This window comes from Musca domestica, unplaced genomic scaffold, assembly GCF_030504385.1.
Source record: "Musca domestica strain aabys unplaced genomic scaffold, Musca_domestica.polishedcontigs.V.1.1 22, whole genome shotgun sequence".
NCBI classification, from domain to species: Eukaryota; Metazoa; Arthropoda; class Insecta; order Diptera; family Muscidae; genus Musca; species Musca domestica.
Genome location: NW_026712262.1, coordinates 5,066,311 through 5,089,730, shown reverse-complemented (window position 1 = coordinate 5,089,730; position 23,420 = coordinate 5,066,311). Strand labels below are relative to the sequence as shown.

The 23,420-nt window shown below is 34.2% G+C and overlaps 1 long non-coding RNA gene across 3 annotated transcripts in view; it reads right to left on the bottom strand.

The window, feature by feature from the left end:
- Positions 1-8,072, bottom strand: part of LOC109612909 (uncharacterized) — a 56,721-nt gene extending 48,649 nt beyond the window's left edge. For 2 of the 3 annotated variants that reach the window (XR_009342293.1, XR_002194731.2), the window contains exons 1-2: positions 7,753-8,072; positions 7,388-7,667 (exon numbers count right to left, since the gene is read on the bottom strand). This is a non-coding gene — a long non-coding RNA (uncharacterized LOC109612909). Of the gene's footprint in view, positions 1-7,384; positions 7,668-7,752 lie in introns of those variants that run through there. The other variant, XR_002194730.2, reaches the window with a different exon arrangement.
- Between the last annotated feature and the right edge of the window lie 15,348 nt (positions 8,073-23,420).

The following is a 23,420-nucleotide window of genomic DNA, read 5'->3' as shown; positions in this document are numbered from 1 at the left end:
ACCTCACCCACAAAGGGTCACAATTTTCAATAATTTTATCTGCCATAACTTTCGAAACAATTTAGCAATTCTCTACTACTTGCTATGGCCAAATATTTCTCTCAATAAGAAGTCTGATATGAATATAAAATTAATCGGTATTTATGATTTCGTATAAAATTGGACATAAATATCCTTTCTTGTAATTTTGCCCAATATTTCGCTCAATATTTTTTATTTGTATCAGATGAAATACAAAAGTGGAATATTTCGGTAGAGCCTATCTTGTACATCACGCACATTTTAACATTTTCCAAAAATTATTACATATCTCATATAAAGTGAAGGAGTGAGTCGATATGATCCATACCAGGAATATCGGTATATATTTATATCATATTTTTGGGTCCGATACGAAGTGGACAATATTGGCCAATTCCTTCGGAACCTGCTCCATGGAGAGTCAAACGTTTGAATAATTGTAACAATAGTCAAATTATATTTAAATAATCGGGCTGAAGGTATATATCTGTCGGCAATGCCGACTGATACTTTTTTACTTGTTATTACTTTGGAAAATAAGTTTCCAATCACTCAAGTATGAGAAACAATTTTATTTCCATTAGTTCCATTTAAAACGCAATTTTGCCAAAAGTGTAATTGTATAAGTAATTAAAAACACTGCTTTTAAAATTCTCAGCGACTTCTTTATTCCAAGAGATGTGCGTCGGAAAAAATTAAACATATTTCTTTCCAGTTCTAGTCAAATATCTTTCCCAGTCAGCAATTGCGTTGCAAACTTTAAACTGCGGATTTTTCCACAAAACAAATAAATAGCGTATGGAACATTTAGGCATGACACTGACGGCATGTATTTATTCCTGTTCAAGGTCAAAGTTTTATACACATATGTGTGTGTGTGTGTGTTTGAGTATTTGTTGGACACTTCTAAAACGTCACATCACTAGCGTTGGTATTTTAATTGTTTTTGTTGTTGTCATGTCGGCTCATGGCAACATCATCATGAAGCCAATATTTATTGCGTTGCATGAATGGATAAGAAGAGTACATAATTGTTATCATAATATATATGTATATATTTAAATATGTGGGTTAAAATACACAGATCAGGTGTTTATATTTTGTGTTTTATATTTTAATAATTTTTCAAATAAAAATGTATTTCATCTCAGTTCTATTGCGGGTGTGTGGGTATGGGTGTGTTTAGAACGCAGTACTTCATGAGTACTATCTGTATTAAAATATATGTATGTGTATATATGTATTTGTCCAAAAAATATTCAAATACTAATACGTTTTCTTGTGGGTCTCGTGACGTAAATTTATTACGTAGTCATTTGATGTTTTTATTGTTTTATTTTGTTTTTTTTTTTTTTTTTTTTTTTTTTTTTTTTTTGGAGGGTATGATGATTAACCAAATATGAACGTCAACAAACATCGCATAGCTTTCGGTTGTTGCTATTGTTATTGTTGCTGCTGCGTATTGTTATTATCTTATCACTACAAGTGATAAACAAATTTGTTTGTTCTTTTGTGTTTCGTTTCCTTTTTTACGTGGCGGCGGAGGAGGAGTAGGAATATTTGAAATTTTGTGAAATTCCATTTTATTGCGTTCTTGAACAGTTTCGAGAGCATTTCATTTCATTTCATTTCAGTAAATTAGAATGATTGATTCAAGCAGAGACGAGCTCGCTCCCGCTCAAATACTATACGCACACACACCTATGCGAACCTCACGTGGTTGCGGGTGGTGGAGGTGTTACTTTTCAAAAACAACATCAACAACAACAGTTATAATAACCTGACAAACAACAAGTGCACGAACAATGGCCGGGCCGTAATATTTATTTATTTGTCATAAATAATGAAATATACTTTTGTTTTGTTTGCATTTCCAAATAGCCTCTCATCTGGTATTTGTTTAATTGTAATTAAATTTTATTATTATTTTTTAAAATGTGTTTCTATTTCTTATTGCTTTTCGAGTAGTGGAATATTTTGTATTGAGAATATTGCTATTATGATTTCAAATTAGTTCGACTACAGTAGTTGTGTGTGTGTAGAGGTCATCCCCTATCGTTTCATTTGTCTTGTGATTAACACCTTTGTGGCAAATGAATTGAATTAGATTTGGAAAAAATATTGACTTTTGGGCTAAAGGGGGTAACACAATTTTGGAATGAAGAAAAATCTAATTGAGTTTCATACAGTCAAGGGAGATGGAAATTTTTAACATCTACCTAAACCCAGCTTTGTCGATTTCAAATTATGGTATTTCAGCATTTCAGCATGTGTCCATTTAAAAATTCAACGTCGAGTTAACGATGTCCGTCTGTTATAATCCCGCTATCTTTGGAACGAATAGAAGGGTAAAATTTTGCGTACATGTGTGTTTTGATGGTAGGCAGGTTAAGTTTTTGAATGGGCCATGTCGGTCCACGTTTTCGTATAGCCCCATATAACGATACCTCCCGATATTCGGTATTTTTATTTTAGCGGCATTATTCATTGGAATAGTTTCAAATTTCGTATTTGGAAAATATGACAGAAAACTGCCTATGTATGTCCACGTCTTCGTATAGCCCACATTTAACGGTTCCTCCCGGTTTTAGACCCTAGGTCTCTTTGGATCAAATCCGTTTCTGGATATATGGAGTTTGGGGATGGGCAATATCTGCCCACTCATTCTGGTACCCCCCCTCACAAATTTTCAAAATTTTCCAAAAAAAAAAAAAAATAAATAAATAAATAATAATAATAATAATAATAATAATAATAATAATAATAATAATAATAATAATAATAATCATAATAATAATAATAATAATAATAATAATAATAATAATAATAATAATAATAATAATAATAATAATAATAATAATAATAATAATAATAATAATAATAATAATAATAATAATAATAATAATAATAATAATAATAATAATAATAATAATAATAATAATAATAATAATAATAATAATAATAATAATAATAATAATAATAATAATAATAAAATAAATTTGCGGTACAGAAAGAAAAAGAATAATCCGATTTTGATCCAACTTTGCAAATTCTAATTTTTGCATCAGTGCTAGACAGGCGAAAATGGATAATATCGGTGAACTCTATCAAGTACCTCCCACAAAAAAGTTTGAATAATTATAAATCTACTAAAATGTGTCGTAAGAGTCCGATTACACACATCACAAAATTGTTATTAACAAAATTTTTATTAACCCAAGGTCTGTTGTGAGGATGGAAAATACCGGCCTGGTGCCTTCCACACAAAGGGTCAAAATATTGAATATCCATGAAGTTCATGATACGTTCTTTTCATATTTTACACATCCCATTATTTTTACTACAACAAGATCTGCTGTCAAAATTAAATATATGGGACCACTTCTTCTGATACCTCCCCCACATAGGGATCAAAATTTGTAATAACTACGAAGGTCATAAAACTCGAAATGAGCATCCGATTATTTTCGAACTTGACATATCCCAATATTTTCACTAACACAATACTTGGTGTGAAGATGAAAGATATCTTCCCCACAGAGGGTGTTAATTTTCAATACTTATATCTCTTATAATTTGCGAAACAAGTTAGCGATTCTTTTAAAACTTGGTAACCTGCGATCTAATGTGAATATAGATGTCATCGGCTCACTCCTCCTGGTACCTCTCCCACAAAAGTTTTTATTTTTATTTGCAAAAACTTGGAAATAAATGTTTGATGCTCAATCCAAAAATGTTCTTAAATTTAAGATTAAGTAGAATACTTCGGTCCACTATATCTGGTACCTCATGCACATTTCTGGCACATTTATATCAGGTCAGTTTCGGTATAGACAACATTGGCTCACTCCTTTGGAACCACCACCACAAGTCAAAATATATTTAAATAAACGCACAGAGGCTGAGGGTATACATCTATCGGGTAAACCAACAGATATTTTTAACTTGCTTACGTTTAAAACAGCATTTGCCAATCCAAAGCAGGTGAAATGGAATTATTTTTTATGATTCAAGATGTTAGTTTAACCTTAAAAATACGCCAAATTTGGAGCTACCTTTATAAGGGAGGTATACCAAGGAGTGAATATAAAATACACGTGTATCCGCGTTTTGAAAAGTGCCTCTCTTTTTCATATATATTTTTTTAAACCCATCCTTTGACAGTTTCTTCACTTACATGAAAATATGTCTGTAAATGCCGAAATTCCAGTACTCGGAAGGATTCAATATTCCTAATAAGACGCCTCACTCGAATCCAAAATTTCAAAAAGAATGTACTAAAGTTGGCTACAATCATCAATTTTCCGAGTATCGGTGGGCTATTGAAATATCTTGAATTATATAGAAATTGCTTAATACAAGCAGAATACACCATGCCGGAATCCAAATGCTGAATCTAACGTAATTCCCTTAGAAAATGTGGCTAGAATCGCCAAAATACCGAATATCGGGAAGTATGTGGACTTATATAGACAATATTGTGTCACATAAGTTAGAAACCGTTATAAACTCAAAATACTGAATTAAAAAATATCCTTTTAGATATTGTGGCTAAAATCTTCAAAATTCCGAATATCGGGAGGTAAAATTATATTGAGAGAGAAATTGGTCTTGTATAGACAATCAGGCATGTCACAGAATGTAAAATCGTTCAAGAGTGAAAACGAAAACGGTTTTAGCTTCTCTAAAAAACGGAAAACGCAAAAATTTTGCGTTTTGATATCACTTTCAAAAAGCAGGGTGAAATTGAAATGTTTAGTGATTTTAACGTAAAAAATAAACAGAAGACACATACATTTAACAGAAAATATTGTATTAACCAAATTCTCTTAGAATGAACATGTTTTTGGAATTTATTTTACAAAAAATCTATTATTTTTCTAATCCATGATGAAAACGCAAAAAAATATGCAGAAATGAACGGCAGACTTGTATTGTTGAATTATTGCCACATGTGTTGAAGAAGAAGGTGAAAAACAAAAAAACAATTAATTGTTTGGTTTGAGACAGAGCGCTTCAGTCAATCGAGCAAAAGTACAATTTCGACTTTCTTTTTTCTTCGGAAGACATTCTTAATTTGATCCAATGTGGACAAATTTCAGCTTCAATTGCATTAATAACTCTCCACATAATTGTAGAAACTGTACTTCTCCCAAGGCTTAGCTCCACATCTCTACCTATAACTCCTTGAAATGCACCCGTAGCCAAAAACCTTCTTTATTTAGCCGATAATAAGTTATAAATCTGTAGAAATAAATTATTATTAAAATAAATTTGAAAATAACTCATTGCTGGTGGATCCTTACTCTGCATTTGAGTGAGATAAAGGATCTGATGCGTTCCTCAATGTCCGGCGACGAATTTTTTCAGTAGACCGCTGATTTTTTTCTTCATCCATTACAGCAAGTATTTACTTTTGGTGTTTATATTATAAAAAACAATTTAAACTCCTTTTTTAATTGTCAATAATTTGTTTACGACTTTTTTTTTCATGGAGTTACCATATTTTTATTTCAAAAATGTGAAATGATTTTTTTTTCCGGATTATTCAAAACGTACGAGTGCTGAAGAAGCAAAAGCAAATCGTAACGATTTGGAAAAGGTGGAATAAATCGATTTCGTAAAACTTCTGTGACATGCCTGAATGTTCTGAAGAAGATCTATGAGCTATAAATGCCAAACTTTAAGCTATTCCGCTAGAAACTGAGACTAAACAATGAACCGAATATGGGGGCTATAGGAAAACATGAACCTAATTGGCAATTTTCTGCCACAGCAGCTAGAATATATTATAAACTATAAATACGAAATTTTAAACCTTTCCGTTAGAGAGTGTGGCCAAAATCGCAAAATATCGAATATCGGGTAGTATCTTTAAATGGGGGCTATAGACAAAGGTGTACACATACAATATATATAATATAGGCAATGTTGTGCCACATGAGGAAGAACCCATTGCAAACTCTTAATAATAAATTTTAAACTATTCCGAATATTGGGATAGAGGCTATACGAAAAAGTGGATCTATGTAGACAAAATTCTGCCACAGGCCGTAGAACCCGCTAGAGAGTGTGTCTAAAACCGGCGGAATATCAAATATGGGGAGGTACCTTTATATGGGGGCCGATACGGCTCATATTCTTGCCTGTAGACAAAATACAACTTTGTGCAAAATTTTAGCTTCCTATCATATGCCGTTTGGACACAAGCGTGATTACCTCAGATGGATGGACGGACATTGCAAAATCGACTTAGAATTTTACGCTGATAAAGAATGGAACAGTATTGACACGTTTTTTTTTTGTTTATCAAAAATATATACACTTTGTTGGGTCTAAACTGATTATTCGGAATGACAAACTTAATACACCCTCCATACTATGTATGTGGTGGGCATAAAAACAGACACATGATTTTCTCTTGTAGAATCTAAATTTCGAAATACAATTGTACCTAGATACATGGTTTATTCTGTATACACTGGAAGTAGATATTTCTTTTCTTTGGTAACTTATAGTGAAATTAAATATTTTTGGCCTTTGATGTCATCCTTCTAAAATTACGATTTGTTGGAGATTGTTGCACAAACTCACACAAGGCACGACCTTAACCCTAAAATGTGTTTTTAATATATATTAATTCCTGGTGTTTAGGTAGAACTTAGTAGACTTGATGATCTATAGTAGACAAATAATTTTGTGAAATACTTTGACTTGCTATTACCTATTTAAAGGAAGCTTTTAACCATATTTACAATAATGGACCAAAAATACCCTTTAGGTGACTCGCTAGGGTTAACATTTTCAAAAAAAAAAAAATAATAATAATAATAATTTTCAATAATAATTATTTGCAATTGTTTGCGTTTCTTCACTAAATTGATACATACACATATTTTGTTGATATAGATACTCTAAATACAGATTTTGTATTTCAGGTGAAATATAACGTAAAATGTATTTGTCTTCTTTTCTGAAATGATGTTTTACGTAGCTATTTTCCATAAATTCAATAATAATAAAGAAATAATGAATTATTTCTTGAACAAGGAAAGCGGGCTTACTATTCCCTTAATTTTACTTTACGACGGGCCAAACTTGTCACTAAAAATCAATTTTGGACGCATAATTCGTTGGGCGCCACTTACAAATTATCCGTTTGTCAGAAACCAATCAACAGCAATATTATTAATGCAATATAAAATTTCGAAAATAATCATAACGAGTTAGCCAAAATGGTATAAATTTATATCAAAATCCAGAATTCGTCGACGTAACTTTTAAATAATGAATATTTAAAGAACCATGCCAATGTGCTAACATGCAAATAAGATTAATAACTTGCAAGTCTAAGATTGATACATACCACGATTCCCAGGGGAAATAGGATTTTCTTAGAGCATTCCTGAATATTTTTCACATTCCTTCAAATTCCATCATTGATGTAAGCAACACCTTTTCGAGCCAATAACAATAATAACGACAACACATCGCACACACACACACACATCCATATGTGTTGATCTATTTAGAGGCTATTTAACATAAACATGTTAACTAACAATTCATGTCCCTGGTCTGCGGAAAGATGTTTTCGTTCGGCGATTTGTCTAAATTAATGTCTATTAATGCGGAAGAATTATGAACTGAAAAAAGTAGGGGTTTTTTTATTATTATTACAAAAAAATCGTTCAAAATAAGATGGAAACAACAACAACAGCAACAACCTACCTAAAACAGCCAGCCAATTCTAAAAAGCAAATTAACTCAATGTAAATAGATTCTGTAACAAATTGTATCTATTCACAGACACGTTCGATTGTTCTTCCTGGAGATTGCAATCACCTCGGGTTTTGTTTATTTGCATTTTTCAACGATGCGCTAATATTCTCGAGCAATTGAAATAAAATTTATATCGCAGTTTCACAATATGTGGCAAAAATCAAATCACACGATTTAGTCATCTTGAGAATGTTTGAAAATTTACAAATATTTTGAAATTTTTATTCGAAATTAAGTTTGTTTTGAAAATTTAAGTTTTTCACAGCCAACCTGGAATATAAGCTTACTTTGCTTGAATAATTCAGAAAGTGTGTAGGTTTTTAGTTTTTTCTTTTTTTAAGATTTAAAGAAATCACCGAGGTGGATCAGAAGGCCCACCTGGCTACTAAGTTTGCTGGAAAAATATATAAATGTAATTTGAATTGCAAATCACAATGTTGAAAGGTCTACTAAGTTTATTGTTAAGTTGTTGTCAAAAATCGTCTTTTTGACCGAACTTTTAGCTTGGAAACGATCTAGACCAAGGAATGAGTTGATTGCAAATCGACTACCTCATTTTAAATTCCAATCATCCTAGAAGCAAGGCAAAATAATAATACTTGCGGGCGGGGCCGACTTTATGATACCCTACACCACTTTGCTTATTTCAATAGAGCTCCACATGACCATTAAAAGTTTTTATGGGAGAATTCAATCATACACTCTATGATTATAATTATAATTTAAAGTTCAATGGACTAAATATGCCGAAGCATTTGTATCTTTTAAATTCGGACTTGTATTGCCCATTTTATACATATGGGAGCTATATCCAAATCTGAAGATATTTCTGAGCTGTATTTGATATATTTCTCTGAATATCGTTGTTACGGAGTGCATATTACGGCTGGGGGTAACAAATATAACAAATCGGATGAACAGTATATATGGGAGCTATAGCTATATCTGAACCGATCTTCACCAAATTTGGCATACTAGCTTCTAGACTCAATTCGTCGTATGTACCAAATTTCATCACATTAGGACAATTATTAGACGTTTGGTGCACAATAAAAAGTAAATCGGACGAAGTTATATATGGGAGTTATATCCAAATCTGAACCGATCTCGATAAAATTTAGCAAATGTATATCTGAGCTGTATTTTATATATTTCCCCAAATATTGTTGTTATAGAGTGCATATTACGGCTGTGGAGGACAAAAATAACAAATCGGATGAACAATATATGTGGGATCTATAGCTATATCTGAACCGTTTTCGATCAAATTTGGCGTGCTTATTTTCAGGATTAATTTAGTTGAAGGTGCAAAATTCCATACTATTCTGGCTAATATTACACGTTTCGTGCACAATAAAAGGCAAATTGTACGAAGATATATATGGGAGCTATATCTAAATTCGTCCTTGGGCCAAACAAATGATTTGTGCAAAATTTCATCTGGATAGGGCAATAAATGCGAACTGTACTTTGTTTACAAAAATACATGGACAGACGGACAGACATACGGACGGACATGCATAAATCGACTCAGAGTGCGATTCTATGCAGATCATCAAAAGAAACTATGGGTCTACCTCGTCTCCTTTTGCCTGTTACAAACAAATGTACAAAGACATAATACCCTGACCACCTTGTAGTGTAGGGTATAAAAATCTATTATTTTATAGAAATTAAAGGGAGTATACGATTTGATTGAAATATTGCACATACCAGGTGAGATTAAAAAACTGCAATCAACTTCAGACTGCTGCCATTTCTAAGACACTCGTCCGACAGCTGTTAAAATTGTTCCAGTGACAGCTCATTATATTGTTTACAAGCGTACAAAAGCAATTTGGTGAGAATTTCCCAGAAAAAAAGTTATTCGTGATGGAATTCAAGCGTGATAGTGTGATTTCTTTATATTTGGCTGGAAAACCACAAGTGGCTATCGTTAGAGTACTCCAGCATTTAAATGTGAATAAATCTTTTGTGTCTCGTATCATCGCTCGTTATCGTGATACCGGTAGCGTAGCCCGATGTCAAGTAAGTGGACGGAAAAAAACAGGAACATCAGCAGAAATGGTTCGAAAATTAAAGAAGTGACTTGATCGAAACCTGCATCCAGTGACCGAAAAATGGCTCTTGAGCTGAAAATATCGCAATATTCCATTCGGCAAATATTTAAAAATGAGGGTAAAGCCATTGATATTCCAAAAATTGCAAGAACTTACACCGCAACAGAAAGAAACTACATGAAAAAGAGCTAAAGAGTTGCTTCGCTTGGCCGAAAGTTGTGAACTGCCGAATTTGGTTTTCTTCGATGATTCGACATTCGTTGTCCAGCAGTTTGTAAACAAACAAAATGATCGTGTTTACTTGCCAAAGAGGTCAGCTGACTATATAATACCCTACACCACTACGCATAATTAGTAGAGCTCCCGTAACAAAATAATTTATTTGAAGTAGATCATACCACCTATTAATATAAGGCTTTAGAGCAGTTATAGTTTGGTTTCAGCGGGAACAAATATGTGGGAGGCATATTTAATTATGAATCGATTTTAATTAAACTTGAAGGAGACATTTCTATCTTTAATATTACACTACATTGCTGCATGATATTACTTCGAGAAGGATAATATAAAAAAAATATGTATCGGACCTGAGTTCCACCAAATGGAAACATACGTCCCAAAATACACTCCATTTGGCCTGATATTAGCCATTATATGCAAAATAAACCTGAAATCGGATTAAGAATATATATGGGAGCTTGGATATATCTTAGCCGATCTCGATAAAATTTAACAAATGTATTTTCGAGCTCCATAAGATATCTGGTAGCAAATGTTATTGTTCTCGAATGCATATAAGGAATGTGAGAAAATTAAAGACCAAATCGGATGAAATATATATGGGAGCTATGGCTATATCTGAACCAATTTTCTCCAAATTTGGTGTACTTGCTTCTAGACTGAGTTCGGTCGGATGACCAAAATTCAGATGACCAAAATTCAGGTCATTTGAACTGATATTGGCCATTTGGTGCATAATTAACCCTCAATCGGTTGAAGATATATATGGGAGCTATATCTAAATTTAAACCGATTCTCACAAATTTCAATAGGGTTCTTCATTGGGCAAAACAAATATTGTTTGGAAAACTTCATCTCAATCAGATAATAAATGCGATTTGCATTTTGTTCACAAAGATACATGGACGGACGGACAGGCAGACTGACATGTAGAATTCGACTCAGAAAGTGATTCTATGAAGATCGTCAAAAGTAACTATGGGTCTATCCCGCTTCCTTCTCCATACATAAAGGTTCCCTTGGTATTTTTAACACCCCAGGAGCTATTTGAAAATAATGACAACTTTTTAACCCAAGTGACGAGATCGTAAGCTCAATGGAAAAGGGACCAAAAAATTTAATTGAACTAAAATTCTATTGGACTGGGGCATGTAGAAACATTCCCCCATTTTTCTTTTTGCCCTATGTTTTGACATGCAATACAAAACCAAGAAAATTCAATTGCCACACTTTCGCATTCACTTCTCATTGTAAATCATTTCAAATATTTTGTCAACATAAAACTCAGTCACCGTCCTTTTGTTTTCATTTTTCGAAAATAAAGACATTTATTTCTCAAAATAATTATTTCCAAGTTTAGCAATCAAATTCTCACTTTTCAACCGAATGGGAATAAGTCACGTCAAATGAAAACAATCCGGACACAAGAATAACATTCAAAACTTCTGGTCACGACATTCCGAAAAAGAACCAAACCAAGAGCCGTTTTGGATGGATGGAACAACACAACTTGGAACGAGACAACTGCATATCACACCTTTGGGAACACGCGCGCGGCAATTGTCCGCTCAAATGTAAATAAGAATTTTGACTTTATGTGGCGTCTCGCTGCATAATCTCGCCTAACAAAACGACATTTCCCATTCTGTTAACGACCAAAAGTCACGTCAGGTGGGTCATGTTGCATCTACTCCGTTTGACTTGGTGGTGGTGGTGGCGATGGCGGTTGTAGCAGCCATCTTCAGGCCATGCATTTGAATAAACAACTACAACAACAAAAGCAACGACGATGGTAGTGCGTTGCTCAAACCTCAATTGGAGTACAAAGTCAGAGTCTTTTGACTTTTGCGACATGTTATGAAATGACCAGCGTTGATTGGTATTTGCTCGCTTCTTATCAGCATGGAACGTGTATGCGGTGAGCAGGTGAGTGAGTGAATGGCTTTTGGTTTTTTTTTTTGTGAAACTCGGCTGAAATAACGCTGTGTCTACATTTTGTTTATTTTGATATTAACCGTTTTGTTCTTTTCCATTGTACGAGAGGGTGTCCGTGGGTGTGTGTGTGTGCACCTAGTAGCATTTTTTTCTTTATATCAGCGTGAATGAAGTACTGACTGACTAGCTGACTGACAATCACATGTGTACGCGATCGCTGGCAGCAAAGCGTTCTAATCGCCACCCCTCACGCATGCATTGAATCACAAGACTACTTTACTAGTGCCGCCGGTAAATTTCATTCATTTATTTGATTTTATTTATTTTTGTATTTTCTTTTTAATTTTTTATCAATCTTATATCAGAGGGTTTAATATACTCGTCATGTTGAGAGTGCAGTAGTGGATAGCAATATACAACGTTTTATTTGGCTATTTAGGTATTTCAGCGTAATGGAAGTTTTTGAAAATATAACAATTGAAAGCAGCTTTATTTTCTAGCTCTTCGCAATATGCAAATTGGATACTAAAGTTAAATGTTGAAATTTAATATATTTTTATACCCTCCAAACTGCAATTGAGTACTCTCCATTTATCATTTTTGCAATACCCCTAAATATTCGCCGGACACCCCAAAAATGTTATATGTTCCTGACCAGAATAAATTTATAAGGCGATTAAGTGATGCCGTTTATCTGTATGTCTGTCCGTCCGTCTGTTTTTTGAAATAACGTTTATTAATCTAGAGCTTTGAAATTTGAAAAAGGATTATATTATATGCAGGCTGATTGGTATAGAAAATGGGCTATATTGGTCCACGTTTAGGTGTTTCCCCCATATAACGATACCTCCCGATTGACGGTATTTTGAAGGTTGCTGGCACAATTCCCTACCAAATCAGCTGTAACTTGACATTTGGGGTTCTGGAAAGGTCTGTTTTCTCCTTGCGATGATTAAGGTTCACTAATTGTTATATCTCCAATATTACTGTAACACCCACATTATTATAATTTGTAAACTTTTACTGTATTCTCCAGCCGATGGCACCGGTAGTTGCAATATAAAGTGTGTAGACTTAATCGTGATTCCAACAGATAGACAGATGGACGGCCGGACAGATTGACGGATAAGTTGTCTTATAATTTCATTCTGATCAGGAACATATGTAATTTTTGGGGTCTCTGTCGAATATTTTGGGGTGTTGCAAGCGGAATGACAAAATGAATATACCCTCCATTGTATGGCGGATGGTATAAGAATGTCAGGAAATTAAAAATATCCGGGAGGTTCCCACATTGCGTACCACCCCATGGCCCTCACATAATGACACTTACAGGTTACTTCAGTTTTTTTTTATGATTTTGGTCACATTTTCAAAGTTAGCAAATTAGCAATTGATAAGAACTTCTGCATCGAAAATTTGTCTTGCAGCAAACATTTAACGGTACCGCCCATTTTAGGACGAAGAATGTAAGTGAAATAACTTAAAGATGCTATTAATCCGTAAATTATTATAACCAAAGCCATATGGCTTTGGCCAAAACGTGCCTCATCTAAATAGTGGTTTTAGGCCTTAGGTGTCTTTGGACCAAATCCGTTTCATAACATTTGTAGTCGATCGTTGCTGGTGCGCACGATAACTTTTGAAGGAGTGTCCGATTTGGTCTAAACTTGGTACATTGTAATATTATTGTCAACTTTAGATAGAGTTCGGAGATGGGCAATATCGGTCCAATCTTTCCGATACCTCCGCTACAAGAGTTCAAAATTTACAAAGAAGTTAATTTAACGCGCAGAAGGTGAAATTATAATCCGATTTTGCTCAAAATTTGGAAATCCTAGTATTTGCATCAGTGCCAGGTCAGGTGCGAGTATGGATAATATCGGTCCACTACATCAAAATTGTGTTCAAATTACACACATCATAATATTGCTATTAATCCAAAGTCTGGTGTGAAGATAGAAATATCGGTTAACTCCTTCTAGTAGCTCCCCCACAAAGGGTCATATTTTTTAATATCCATGAAGTTCATAAAACGCGAAATTAACATTCGATTGCATTCAGACGTGGCACACCCCAACATTTCTGTCAACACAAGATAAAGATGGTTGATATTGGACCATTTGTTCTGGTATCTTTCCCACAAAGGGTCAACATTTCGAAAATCAAAACGATCATATAAACCGAAATAAGCATCCGGTTCTCTTCAAATTTACTAACACAGGATCTGGTGTGAAAAGGGTTCAAATAAAACCCGAAAAAGCTCCCTACTCTCTTCAAATTTCACTCATACGAACATATTTGTTAAATCTTGTACCTCACTCACAAAGGATCACAATTTTCAATACTTATATTGTTCATAACTTGCGAAAGAAGTCTGCAATTCTATACAATTTGCTATATCTAAATATTTATCTTAACCAGAAATCTGATTATATGTAATTTTTTATTTCGTATAAAATTCGATATAAATGTTAGATTTCCTTTAAATTTTGCACATACCAATATTTTTATCGGTAGTAGATGTAGTGGAATGATTCTTTTACCTCATTTTCAAAAATTTGCACTTATCTAATATAAAGTAAAGGAAGTAGGCAGATATAGCCCAAATATGGCGCGTTGTAATATTTATATCAGACTTAGGCCATAAAGACCTCCATAAACGGTCAACAGTTAGAATAATCATAACTCAAGGCTGGGTATCTATACATCTATCAGCAAAACCGACTGACTTTATTTTGTTTTTTTTTTGGTGCCCAACATCTAATGTTTTTCGACGTAACCGTCTTTGGAGACAAATTCTTTGGAAGACAAAATTATACAATTATAATCAGCTATAATCTTTAATCCGGGTATAAACTTTGTCAAATCGCGGGTTGCCTCCTTTAAAGGCCATAATGTTATTACAAATTTTTCTGACCTTTTCAGATATTTCCAGATTATAGTAAATAAATTATCTTTTAATGAAAAGTTGTCAATAATGCTCCACTATTAGATGAAGCCTCTCTTTAATGGAAATCTGTGATTTTAAGTTTGTCCAAAGATTTAGAATTCACCCTCGCAAAATATCTTGACTGTAGATCCAGGATTTAGAATTGAAACAGCAGTGTCCAATTAGTTTGCTATATTGAAGTAACATTTTCAGTATATATACAGGACCAACAAATTCAGAACGGATGACAAAGTCAAAATACTAACAGTTTTTCATAGAAAACATATGATATTGTTTTCAGAGCTGAGCGGCGCCGCTCAAAAATCATTTGTTTCAGCAGTCCCGCTTAGATCAGTACATTCGGGTGTTATAAATTTAAGCTTGCAGCACCTCGAAATATTGGTCTTACACCTTCTGGTAATGATTCAGCAGATGAATTGGCAAGGTATGGATAAGAGTCAAATGTATTGGAGAACAAAAACTCGGTGAGATTCACTTCGTCCGATTAATATTTAAATATTACTCCGTGAGTTTTCAACAAAATTGGCTAAATGAAAGGGGATGTAATGTGCCTAGGAAAAGATCAAAGCCGCTCAACTTCGTGGCGAAATCAGGCCATAGACATGTAGTGAAAATAAATGCAGATCACTGTAATTTAAGCGATTGAAACGGTAGAGCACTCACTCTGCCAATGTCCAGCTGTATTCGGCGTTAGATATAGTTTCATGGAGAGCAACTTATGCACGATCTCTTTTCATTCTCCAGCCAGCAGTTTCCCTTCAGTTAGCCCGAAGAATGAAGCGGCTAAAGCCGACACGTGAACCTCTTCGTGGATCACAGATCATACCGTTCTAGTATACATCGTCTAGGCGTTGATGAATCCTTAAGTCAGTCATTCAGTCAGTCAATCAGTCTAGTATTTCACTTTTTATACCCTCTACCATACTATGGAGGGTATATTAACTTTGTCATTCCGTTTGTAACTCCTCGAAATACTAAAGTCAGACCCAACAAAGTATATATATTCTTGATCAGCGCAAAATTCTAAGTCGATTTAACGATGTCTGTTTGTCCGCCTGTCTGTCTGTTGTAATCACGCTATCTTTCGAACGAATTGAGATAGAAGGCTAAAATTTTGCACACGTGTTTATTTTTCCAGTTAAGTTTGTAAATGGGTCATGTAGGTCCACGTCTTCCTATAGCCCCCATATAACGGTACCTCCCAATATTCGGTATTTTGATGATTTTAGCGTCAATATTCAGCGGAATTGTTTCAAATTACGTATCTAGAGTTTGTAATGGGAACTACAGGTTTTCGTATAGGTCCCATATACCAGTACCTTCCTATATTTGGTATTTTGAGTTTAGCTACAATATTTGAGATGTCGTATTTGAAGTTCGTATTGGATGCTACAGCCTACGACAGAAAGTTGTCTATTCTGGTCCAGGACAGCTACGATATAACGGTACCTCCCTATATACGAAATTTTGATGATTTTAACTGCATTATTCACCGTTTGTAATATGGTAATGGCTTATGACAAACAATGCCTATGTATGTCCATGTCGTATAGACCCCATTATAACGGCTATATTCGGTATTTTTAAAATTTCAACAGAATATTTTAAGAATTAAGGTGATTTAATTAATTTTTACCCAATGCCTGTCAAAAATTAAAATTTCTGTTCATTTCACTCTGTGGGCTATGCCCTATTTTGGTGAGTTGAAAAGTCATGATTATTCATATCTTATTCTACTCAAATTCTTTTGTTAGCGCAATCACGAGCTCTACTGATATCAGCGAAGTGCCATTATTTTTGAAACACAAATAGAAAATATAGGTCAAATATTTGCTAAAGAAATGCCAAGTAGAGAAAGTAAAAAATTAATTACAATTTAAGTCACTAAAAATTAATTTAAAAAAAATTAATTAATTTCCAAAAATATTTTGTTTCGTTTCTAGTAATATTTTTATAAAAATTAAATCGCTTGCGTCAAAACCGTAAAATATTGCATCCCTTACTAGAATTTTGCGTAAAATTCCGCTCGTTATTCGTAACATAATGTTTACTTTGCAACTGATAAATTTCCAATTGCTTTAGATCGTTTTTATGTAACACTCACCCTCCAGACAACAACTGAAGGTTGCAAGGTCTTTCTGAATGTCAGCAGATAAGTTGGAACAACCTTCTCAACTACGATAATTGGTTACATAAAATAAACAAAAGTCGGCAACAGTTCAAAAGAATGAAGAGAATGGTCTCATATATATTTTCTCACTTAGCTATGCCTTATAGAGGGATGTCATTTCTAGACTCTCTTCACAATGTTTATCCCTAGTTCCAATTTCTATTTTTATAACCTCCACCATTGTGTGGAGGGTGTGGAGGGTATATTAAGTTTGTCATTCCGTTTGTAACAACTCGATATATAAATTTTAGACCCCATAAGGTATATATATTCTTGATCGGCATGAAATGCTATGTCGATTTAGTGATGTCTGTCCGCCTGTCCGTCTGCGGGAATCACTCTAGCTTCCGAACGAATTGAAGTAGATTGATAAAATTTTACTCAAATGTATATTATGTCTGACTGACATGTAAGTCTAGGTTTTTGTATAGCCCCCATATAACGGTACCTCCCGATATTCGGTTCTTTGTTGATTTTATCGACATTATTCACCGGAATTGTTTCAAAATTGGTATTTGAAGTTCGTAATGGATGCTACAGCCTAAGACATAAAATTGTCTGTGATGGTCCACATCTTCGTATAGCCCCCATAGAACGGTACCTCCCGATATTCGGTACATTATTACCTTTTTTTGTTAATATTCGCATTTGAAGATTGTAATGGCTTATGACAAAAGTTACCTATGCAGGTCCATGTCGTCGTATAGACCCTAATAAGATTTTAACAGAATTTTTAACGGATTTTATTGTTTTTGAGAATTGCCAAATTCGTTCCAAATGGTGGAGGGTATTCAAAGTTCGGCCCCGCCGAACTTACAGCTTTTTCACTTGTTTCTCAATAATTTTCAATTTTATCGCTCAAAAATCAAGGGTCCAATTTTATGAACATGTCTGTAAATCAAAATCATAATCCTCCAAACTTCTCGATTGCTTCCTAGCAGATATCAACGATTTGTTTAGATATCGTTCAGCTGAAGTAGTTTCTTTTTTTGTCAGATTTCTCATTATCAAGTGATTTGAAGGCATTATTTAATCGAATTAAGAGTGGATGGTGGTTCTACAAATGCAGGCGGAGTATGTACACATATGTATGTACATTTGAATTTTTTTTTGAAAACAAGTGTTATCGGACCTCATGATACTTATCACTGTGACGCCACACACAATTGCTGAGATAAGACGCTTTTGTTTAAGAACTGCGTGATTTTTTAATTGACTTGTGATGATGATTCAGGCCCCTGGAAAAGGTATATTTTTTTCAAACGATTCAATTAATGGGCAAAATAATTAATTTGAATGTGATTTCAAATTGGCTTTAGCTGAACACCCAAATGCATATTTATGAAAAGTTTTTAATATTTTGAATATATGTTAGTCATAATATTAATTTAGAAATTGTATTCATTTCAATACGCTTGTTTGTTTACTCACAAAAATCGACTCAGAAATTGTTTCAGGGTGAGATAAAAAAAAACTTCGACAAAATCAAACGCCATAATTTTTTTTTAATTTTATTGACAGAAAGCAAAAAATTTCGGAAATAGTATCAAATTTTAGAATAAGTTTAGATTTGTTCGAATTGGTCGCCTTTGGCCCGAATTATGGTCTTCAAACGAATGTCGCTCTGCGGTATTTTGGCCCATTCCCTGCGAAGCGCTTGCATGAGGTGATCGACACTTAGGTATTTTTAGTGCCAACCTTGCTTTCCAAAATGCTCCAGACACAATAGTCTAACGGATTGGTATCCGGAGATTTTGGTGGCCATTGTGCGCAGGAAAAGAAGCGAGGAACCTCATTTTGTAACCATTCTTGGGTGGCGCTGAGTCCTGTAGGAATGTCCAAGGTCTGCGGCCAAAATGTTTGCGTGCCCAAGGCTTTAATACACCTTCCAAAAATTTTCGCGATAACATTCGGCATTAATTCTGATGCCACGGTCGATTAATACGGGCGGAGAGCGACCATCGGCTGTTATGACGGCCCACACCATCACCAAATGTGAACTCCATCACGAACAATTTTTTTTTCTGGAAAATTCTCATCAAAATGCTATTGTACGCTTGTAAACAATATAATGAACTGTCACTGGAATAATTTTAGCAGCTGTCTTAGAAATGACAGTTGGTTGCAGTTTTTTCATCTCACCCTGTATACCTTCTCTAGCCATATGGCTGGGGATGTAAAAATACTTGAAATCGGGGTATACCTTTGAGAGATTCTACATGTAACCCCTAGGTCTGTATCAAGTTTAAAAGCCCTATCTTAAATTTTGTAAAGTATAGAGCAAACTATTTGAGGCCCTTTGTGTATGGTTAAGTTTGTCCTGGGAACCCAAAATCATTTTGAGATTTTCATCTACTATCTATGCAATTGAATACTCTCATCTCCACTAAGAATTTCCCACCGCCGCAGATTGCTTGTTGCACAGTATTGTAGACCACTTGGGTTGATTTCGAATAATTGATTCAAACATTGTTGAAAAGATCGAATGTCCTACGACTTCCTCTAACCTCAGGCAAACAAAGCACTAAATGAAGCATGACATCAAATAAAAGGGTAAGGAGCAATGTCTCAATAGTCATTGATGGGATGGCTATCGGAGCACCATTCCCAGTTGTCCTTCGACTCTTCTACTAGTTTTACCATTGAAATTTTAGTTCCATCCGCTTTGAGGCTCCAAGTGTTAGATAACGACATAATCATTCTCAAAATATTAAAATATATGTTTACCATTGTTTCACCTATGCTTCTCGACCAAATTGTTTACCTCCAACTTGCATCATTAGGATTGGAAGGATAATGCTCAAATCGATCATTCCTTTATCCCGCTCCCTTAAACGGTCTTTCTTTAGTCAGCTTAATTTCAAGCAAGAAAAAAAAAACTTCAGCGCAGGTCCATTGATTAGGAGAGCCTTCATATAACAATACCTTCCAATTTAAACCATTTGGAAGGTTTTGGATTTGAATTGAAATTAACTGTAGCTTAAGAGGGTATCCATTTCTGTCGAAATATCGTACCACTAATCTATATATACAAAAGAGTAGTGAAATAACAGACTGACTGACTGAGAATCAAGGCCCAGATGAAAAATCCGAAGTAGGATCTTGGAATTATGGACGAGGGTCTATATTAGAGCCTACGCACCAATGAGGCTGGGTTTTTGGAAATTCGTACTTGAAGGGAGCGAAAATACTAAAATGTATTAAAAATCGAACATTTTCTATAAACAAAATTCTAAAGAGTCAATGATGAAGTGCAGGTTAGATGTACCAAAGGGAAATTTGGAATTTCGAACTTTAAAGTAACGAAAAGTTCTAAAATGTACTAAACTTCAAAAATTGTATCATTTGGTATTATAAGAACGAATATAGAAAAAAACTTGGAATTTGTTTGAAATATGAAGGTGATTTTGGGCTGGTGTACTAAGTGTACGAACTGTACTATATTTGGGTGAACTGATGAAGCTGGGCTTATGGTATTTTGTAGTGGGGTCTCTGTAAGTTTGTGATAAAGAGGTGTTTTAGAAATATTACAAATGCACGAAAGGTACTGAATAGTATTATATTTGGTATTGGGTGAGCAGATAGTACTTGAAATCTGAAATTTGCTATTAGGTTCGTAGGCTGGAAATATGGAGGTGGTTCCCTAAATGGGTACTATAGTTGTACGAAAAATACTAAATGGTACTAAATTAGGTCTATTTTCACTATAATTGTACGAAAAGTACTAAATAGTACTAACTGTGATATTGGATGAAGGGAAAGAGCTAAAACATTCAAATTTGGTACAAAATTTTGTATTGGGTGAAGGAATAGAGCTGAAATCCTGAAATATGATGTAGATGTCGGTGGTTAAGATATTGAGGTGGTTTTGGAAATGTGTAATACAAGTGAGCGTTAAGTACTAAATAGTACTAAATTTGATACAATTTGGTAATTGGTGAACAAATAGTGCTTGATATCTGAAATTTGATATTAGGGTGGTTATGGAGGTTGTTTCGGAAAAGCATACTTTAATTGTGAGAAAAGTACTAAATTTGGTATTGGTGTCTGTGGTTAAGAGAAGGAACTGGTTTCGGCTATGCACTATAATTGTACTAAATTTGGTAATGGGGGAACTTACAGACCTGAAACATGGAGTCTTAATTATTTTTGAAAATCACATTTCAAACCGAGATTCAACTGCGAACTCACTATCTATATGACTCTAGGTCTCTTTGGTCGAAATGTGTTTCAGGACATTTGGAGTCGATCTAGCGGTATCCGTTCGCCTGTCTGTATGGTTGGCGTCCAAACTTGGCACCTTGTAATATTTCTTCCACACCCATATCGAGTTAAGAAATGGGTAATACCGGTCCACCTGTCATTATTTTGATAATTATAACTCTCATAACGTGCGAAACAATACAGCAATTTTCTTGTAATTTCGTATATCCTAAAATCACAAATCCACTCCTTCTTTAACCTTGCCCCGAAAATTCTAAATGTTGAATATTAAACCGATATTCCCTTAAACTTCCTTCAATTTTGTTGAAAATATTTCGACTGGTCTATATAGGACTTGTCAAATCAGATACTTCGAGAGTTTTCCTGCATTACAGCCAAAGTGAGAAGCAGTCTCTCGATTTACATCTAATTTAGCTGTCAGTTTAAATTGCAGACTATAGTGTATTTATGTACATTGTACATGTATTATTTACTCTTGCCTTTTATTGTCAGATTTTGTGGAAACCCGTAATCGGTCCTCTCCGATCATAGTCTTCTTTTACTTGTTTTTCTGTTGAATGAGGGTTTCCATGCAAATTTTTTTTAAACCAAAAAAAGAAAAATATTTATAGTCAGTATTGTGAATCAGGTTATTAGCACGTTTCGAAGAAGAAAAATAAACAACCTAACCTACACACGAGAGTAACAATTAAATATTTTCGCAATATATTCGCAAGAAAAATTCCATTGCATAGGACATGATTTTTGGCAGAGCAATTGGAAGGAAGACAAGAATTAGACAACAACAATTAACCATTTGCAGCATGGCTGAAACAAACACAAATAATGAATGAAAATAACAAAATTCTTTGCCGAATTGAATATTGATTTAGAAATCGAATTGGATTTAATTAATGAACCGATAATAAGTTTGGCACATGTGATCCATGCTACGAAATGAAACAAAACAAATCTACCATAAATTTATTCATTAATACGAAATGTAAACGTGTTGTCTGTGTGGGATCAAAATATTTATTCATGTATGTACATATGGATGTGTGTGCATGTTCGATTTATAAATGAATTATATTATAATTGTTCTGCAAATAGAAATTATTTCTTTCGTCGTCTGCCATTGATTCTATTTTCATGGCACAACAAACCATAATTTTGGCCAACATCTTCGAGACAGCCAGCATCTGACTGCTCAGTTTCCGTTCAATCAGCCTCAGAATTTCTGAGGGGACCATATGTTTCTCATTAATGAGAACGCAAATAAAATTTCTATGAATGAGGTAGGTAGGCATAGGTGGTGGGTATTGATTATGTATTTTCATTGAATAATTGAATGTATCTATCCAATACTCAACAACGTAGGCCCATTCATTTGTCTTATCATTGTTTTCCAATATTATGAAATATTCGGTACAATTTGTTTTTCTTCACAAATGTGAAATACGCAATTTACTGCAGGGAAGATATTTTTTTCCTTTCGATGAAATATTTAAAAATACGATGAACAATATATATGGGAGCTACAGCTATATCTGAACCGATCTTCACCAAACTTGACATACTAGCTTCTAGCTTCAATTCGGTCGTAAGTGCTAAATTCCATCCCATTTGGAAAAATATTAGTCGTTTGGTGCACAATAAAAGGTAAATCGGACGAGATTATATGTATGGGAGCTATAGCTATATCTGAACCGATTTCGATCAAATTTGGCATACTTATTTTCAGGCCTAATTTGGTTGTATGTGCAAAATTCCATACTATTCGGGCTGATATAACACGTTTGGTGCACATTAAAAGGCAAATCGGACGAAGATATATATGGGAGCTATATCTAAATTTTAACCGATTATCTCCAATTTCAATAGGGTTCGTCCTTGGGCCAAACAAATGATATGTGCAAAATTTCATCTAGATAGGGCAATAAATGCGGACTGTACTTTGTTTACAAATATACATGGATAGACGGACGGACGGACGGGCATGCATAAATCCACTCAGAATGTGATTCTATGCAGATCATCAAAAGGAACTAAGGGT